The sequence below is a fragment of the Stegostoma tigrinum genome, chromosome 3 (assembly GCF_030684315.1).
Source record: "Stegostoma tigrinum isolate sSteTig4 chromosome 3, sSteTig4.hap1, whole genome shotgun sequence".
NCBI classification, from domain to species: Eukaryota; Metazoa; Chordata; class Chondrichthyes; order Orectolobiformes; family Stegostomatidae; genus Stegostoma; species Stegostoma tigrinum.
This window is the reverse complement of record NC_081356.1, coordinates 14,326,084-14,332,083: the sequence shown is the minus strand read 5'-3', so window position 1 is coordinate 14,332,083 and position 6,000 is coordinate 14,326,084.

Genomic DNA, 6,000 nt, shown 5'->3' with positions numbered 1-6,000 from the left:
TGCAGGCAGAATATGTCAATTCATTCAAATGTGATTGGGGTAGAATTCTTCCAGAAAACAATACTTTTGGATAAAGAACATGATTAACTTCAAAACATGACATGGTAAGTGTCACATGAATGGGAGGGACAGAGACTTTGACCTTTTGGCTTTTACCATTGACAAAGTTTTCTTTACTTCATGTTAATATCGCTTATGGCTAATTTACATTGATTTTTAAGATTAATCAAAATTCCATTATCGTAAAAAAAACACTGAAAATGCTGTGAAGCTGAAATGAAAGTAAAATGCTGGAAATACTGTCTAGTAATACTTTCACAGACAAACAGAATTAACATTTTGGTTGATGGCCTCTCAAGAGAACTAGAAAAAATTGGAATGAAAACAGAAATCCAGCAGTTCTAGCAGTATCAGTGGAGAGAAAGAAGAATTAATGTTTGAAATCCAGTTCCCTTTCTTCAGAAAGGTCTTCTGCAGAAGCATCAGTGGACTTGAAATGTTAATTTTGCGCCTTACAGATCATAGGCTCCCTACAGTGTGGAAACAGACGATTTGGCCCATTGAGTCCACACCAACCCTCTGACAAGCATCCCACCCAAACCCACTGCCCTACCCTGTCCCTGTAATGCAGCACTTCCTGTTGCTAACCTAGCCTGCGTATCCCTGGACAATTGAACATGGCCACTCCGCCTAACCAGCACATTTTTGTACTGCAAGAGGAAACCCACACAGACACAGGGAGAATGTGCAAACTTCACACAGTCACTCAAGGCCAGAATTGAACCCTGGTTCCTGGTGCTGTGAGGTAGCAGTGCTAACCACTGAATCACCATGCCACCCTTTACTCCTTCTTCTTGAGCAGGATTGCCCGAAGGCTTTCTGCTTCTTCAATGAATGGAAACTGAACCAGCCTCTATCACCTCTGCCCTTTTCCATCTGGCTGAACTGGGTAAACTGCTCTTTTTACTCCATACTCTTCCACCAAATAAAAGCAGTTACTGTATGAGTCCTAACTAACCCCGCCATTTCATGGCACATATTTTGTTTCGGTAATGCACAAGCATGTTTTTTTTCTGTTAAGTTAATGGCTGCAACGAAGGTGTATTTTGCTCAAGAAAGGAGTTTCATCAACTTTGTTTCTAAGTGCTCATGAGGTGCTGTCATAGTTATAGAGCACAGAAACAGACCCTTTGGTCCAACTCGTCCGCCCTGGTATCCTAAACTGATCTAGTCTGATTTGCCAGTAGTTGGCCCATATCCCTCTAAACCTTTCCTATTCATGGACCCATTCAGATGTGTCTGAAATGTTGTAATTTTACCCACCTCCACCAACTTCTCTGGAAGCTCGTTCAATACATGCACCACCTTCTGCGTTGTCCCTCAGTTCCCATTTAAATCTTTCCCCTCTCATCCTAAAACTATGCACTCTAGTTTTGGACTCCTTGACCCTGGGAAAAAGACCCTGGTTATTTACTCTATCCATTCCCCTCATGGTTTTATGAACCTCTATGAGGTCACCCCTCAGCATCTGACACTCCAGGGAATCCTATTCAGCCTATCCCCATAGCTCAAACCCTCCATTCCCAGCAATATACTTGTAAATCTTTTCTGAACCCTTTCAAGTTTTACATCATCCTTCCTATAACAGGGAGACCAGAACTGAACGCAGTATTCTAAAAGTGGTCTCACTAATGCCCTGTACAGCCGCAACATGTTGTCCCAACTCTCGTACTCTGTGCACTGACTGATGAAGGTAAGCATGTTAAATGCCTTCTCACCATCCTGTCTACCTGCAACTCCACTTTGAGGGAACTACGCAATTGCAGCCCGAGGTCTTTTTGTTCAGCAACACTCCAAGTGCCCTGCATTAACTGTATAAGTCCTGACATGAATTGCCTTACCTAAATTCATCACCTCATATTTATTTAAATTAAACTCCATCTGCCTTTCCTTAGGCCATTTTCCCATCTGTTCAAAATCCTGTTGCGCTCTGAGATAACCTTCATCACTGTCCATTACACTACTAATATTGGTGCCAATATTGGTGAGCTGTCAACTCACTAACCAAATGTCTCATACTCTCATCAAATCATTTATATAAATGACAAAAACCAGTGGACCCAGCATTGATCCTTACGGCACACCACTAGTCACAGCTTCAGAATTAAAAGCTCTCATTAATTTCTACCCTATCCTGGCTTTCACCTAGGCCAGCTGTCTCTTTATCCTTCATTTCTTCAACTTCACTGGATCCATTTTTTGGGAATCAACCATCAATCAAAATTCAATATAAGCACACAGCATTTCTAAACTACATTAACAACATCCCTTCCTATCCAGCTTGCTGTAAGAGTTGTATTCTCTCCTTTTTGTTTCCATTACACATGTTCTGGTAATACCACTTTCCAAAATAGTGCATCTGATTTGTCTTTTCCTCAGTTAAGGATTCCCCTTCCAGCTTAGTTGACAGAGTCCTTGCTTCTGTTCATCCATTTCCGTATTTCTTTCTGAACTCCTCTCTTCTTCAAAGAATTGTGGTAATGTTCCTTTTTTTTTAATTCCCTCATGGGATATGGGCATTGGTGGCAAGGTCAGCATTTTTTGCCCATTTCCAATTGCTCTTAACCTGAGTTGCTTGCTAGATCATTTCAAAGGGCAGTTAAGAGGCAACCACATTGTTGTGGGTCCATCTCACAAGTAGGCTAGACAAGGTACAGGCAGCAGATTTCCTTCCCAAAAGAATACAAGTGAAACAGATGGCTTTTTACGACAATTTATGACAGTTGCCACGGCCACAATTTTTGAGACTACCTTTATTTTTCAGATTTAATCAATGATTTTAAATTCCATGCGTTACCACAGCAGGGTTTGAACTTGTAGTAACAGTAACTTGGTCTTCTTGATTACTAGATATCATCACAATAAAACCCACCCTACCTTTGAGTTTGTTCTCATTTCCTACCCAGATAAACTTTAGGTACAATGAATTATTTAGTTTTTCCTGTTTTCTACACTACGATAGACCTTCCCTTTACTACTTGCCACTCCTTTCTGTAACTCTGAACTTGATTAAAACCTGTTGCAGCACTAATTTTTACCAGTTCTGATAAAAGGCCAGCTATCTGAAATGTTAACTCTGTTTATTGTTTCACAGATAATGACTCATTTGCTGAATGTTTCAAAGTAGCTTTGTTTTTTGGAAGAAGATGATTGAAAGTGAACAGAAGGACCTTGGGTTTTTTACCTCTTGCGATTCCAAAATGTCTGTCTAGCCGCGTGCAGTTAATGTGACCAAATTCCCAATATTCAGATGGAGTCTTCCAAGAGCTGAGTTTGACCTCAAGCTCAGACAACAATAAGCTTTAAAAATGGTAAAATTGTGTTACTGCAATGTACATAACTGATTTATTTAGAAATAGACCCTGGAAAATGTTGAGTCACCTTGTTACAAAATGTAGTTGGGAGGCATCAAAATGATAGACATTAGATGAATGTGGGTGTGCTTCTTTGAGGTAAGGAGAAAATTCCAGAAATTAAGGTGTATTTACACTTCACTTGCAGTTTTGGGTATGAAATAACTAATGCACTCAACAACAGCAGCTGTGATCTAAATACACTTAATATTTTTAGTCTTCACTGACATCAAATTGTCATATGCATTCATGCTCAGCTTGAAAAAGAAAAAATAACTTACTGTTGAATTGTGCCTTTCATGGCTATAGGGCATTCCCACTCACTTTACAGTTATTAAACACTTTTCAAAGTTAAATATTGTAAGAAATGTTCCATAGCAAGTGCTTGTCAACAGCAATGGACTAATTGAACAAATAATTAGTTTTATGTGGGGGCAAATTATGTCAGATGATGGAGTCTGTGCTGAAATGATTTAGTCGCTATTACAGAAATATAATTGCATAGAAGTTAAATATTTGGAAGGGCAAACAGTAACATAAGGGAGTTGGTGTAGCTTTGATGTTTAAGGATGACATCAGTGTGGTGGTAAAAGCTTCCACGGAGAAAAAGGTTAAATCAATGTGTGCGGAAATTAGAAGTAGGAAGGGAGAAAAAGTCACCGATAGGCATAACCTATAGGCCACCAAGTAATAACATCAAGGTGGGCGGGTAATAAACAAAGAAACAACTGAAATGCATGTGAAAATTGTATGGCAATTATCATGGGGGTTTTAATCTACGTATTGATTGGTCAAAACAAGTTGGTCAACGTAGCATTGAGGAGGAATTCATAGAACGTATCCGTGATAGTTTCCTTGAACAGAATGTAATGAAACCCACAAGGGAGCAAGCTATCCTAGCACTAGTGTAATGAGACAGGAATAATTGCTGATCTCATAGTTAGGGATCCACTTGGAAGGAGTGATCATATGCTTGAATTTAGAATACTGATGGAGGATGAGAAGTAAAATCCAATACCAGTGTCTTGTGCTTAAACAATGGAGACTGCAATGGGACGAGGGAGGAGTTGGCTAAGATCAACTGCGACAATTGAGGAACAGTGCAGAATTTTCATTGTGATTTTTCACAGTGCGCAGCGCAAGTATATACCAGGGAAAAGGTAGGATAGTAGGAAAAGGGATAATCAGCCATCGCTAAGTATGGAAATAAAGGAGGGTAGCAAATTGAAAGCAAATGCATACAAAGTACCAAACATTAGTGGTATACCAGGTGACTGGGAAATTTTTAAGGGTCAACAGAAAACCATGAGAAAAGCTACAGAAAAAAGTAAAATGGATTATGACAGTAAACTGGCTTAGAAAATAAAAACATATAGTAAAGGTTTCAAGATATATTTGAAATGAAAAAGAGAGGCTAAGGTAAACATTGGTTCTTTAGAGGATGAGAAGAGGGAAATGAGGAAATAGCCGAGGAATTAAATAGGTATTTAGTGTCAGTCTCCACAGTGGAAGGCACAAATAACATGACAATAATTGATAACCAGGAGGCTATGGCAGAAATGATCATTTCCACTAAAGAGGTAGTGTTGGGAAAGCTCATGGAGGCTGAAGGTAGACAAGTGTCCTGGCCCTGATGAAATGCAGCCCAGGATACTGAAAGAGATGGCGAGAGAAATAGCAAGTGTGCTTGTGATAATGTACCAAAATTTGCTGGACTTTTACATGGTTCAAGCAAATTGGAAAACAGCAGAAGTGATGCCACTGTTTAAGAAAGGAGGTAGTCAAAAGCTGGGTAACTGTAGGCCCATTAGCTTAACTTCTATAATGAGGAAAATGCTTGAATCTGTCATCAAGGAAGAAGTAGTGATACATGAGGCGTACGCAGTGTGGGTTCATGAAGGACAGGTCATGTTTAACTATTTTACTGGAATTCTTTAAGAATTATGAGCGTGGTGGACAACAGGGAATCGGTGGATGTAGTGTATCTAGATTTCCAGAAGGCATTTGTCAAGGTGTGCACAAAAGGCTGCTGCGTAAGATAAAGGTGTGCTACTTTATGGTAATGCATTAGAATGGATAAAAGGTTGATTAATTAACAGAAAGTAAAGAGTGAGGATAAATGGATGTTTTTCTGGTTGACAAGCAGTGACTAATGGTGTGTAACAGGGATCATCGAACACCCATCGCACCCTGGTACTGATCTCCTACAACCTGTTCAGTCAGACAGAAGATACAGAAGCCCAAAAACATGCGCAATCAGGTTCAGGAACAGCTTCTCCTTGGCTGTAATCAGACTGATGAACGGACTGTCCAGCCTTAAATAACACTGATCTTGCTAATGTTGATCTTGCCTAGCACACACCCTGTGCAATGTAACCTGCATTGCATAAGTCTTTTTGATCTGTACATACTGTGCTTACTATGACCTGCCTGTACCACACATTGACAAAGCTTTTCACTGTATTTCGGTACATGTGACAATAAATAAATCAATCAATGATTCAAGCAATCAGTGTTGGGACTGCAATTGTTTACAATTTACATAGATGATTTAAAGTTGAGGATCATCTGCACTGTGTCAAAGTTT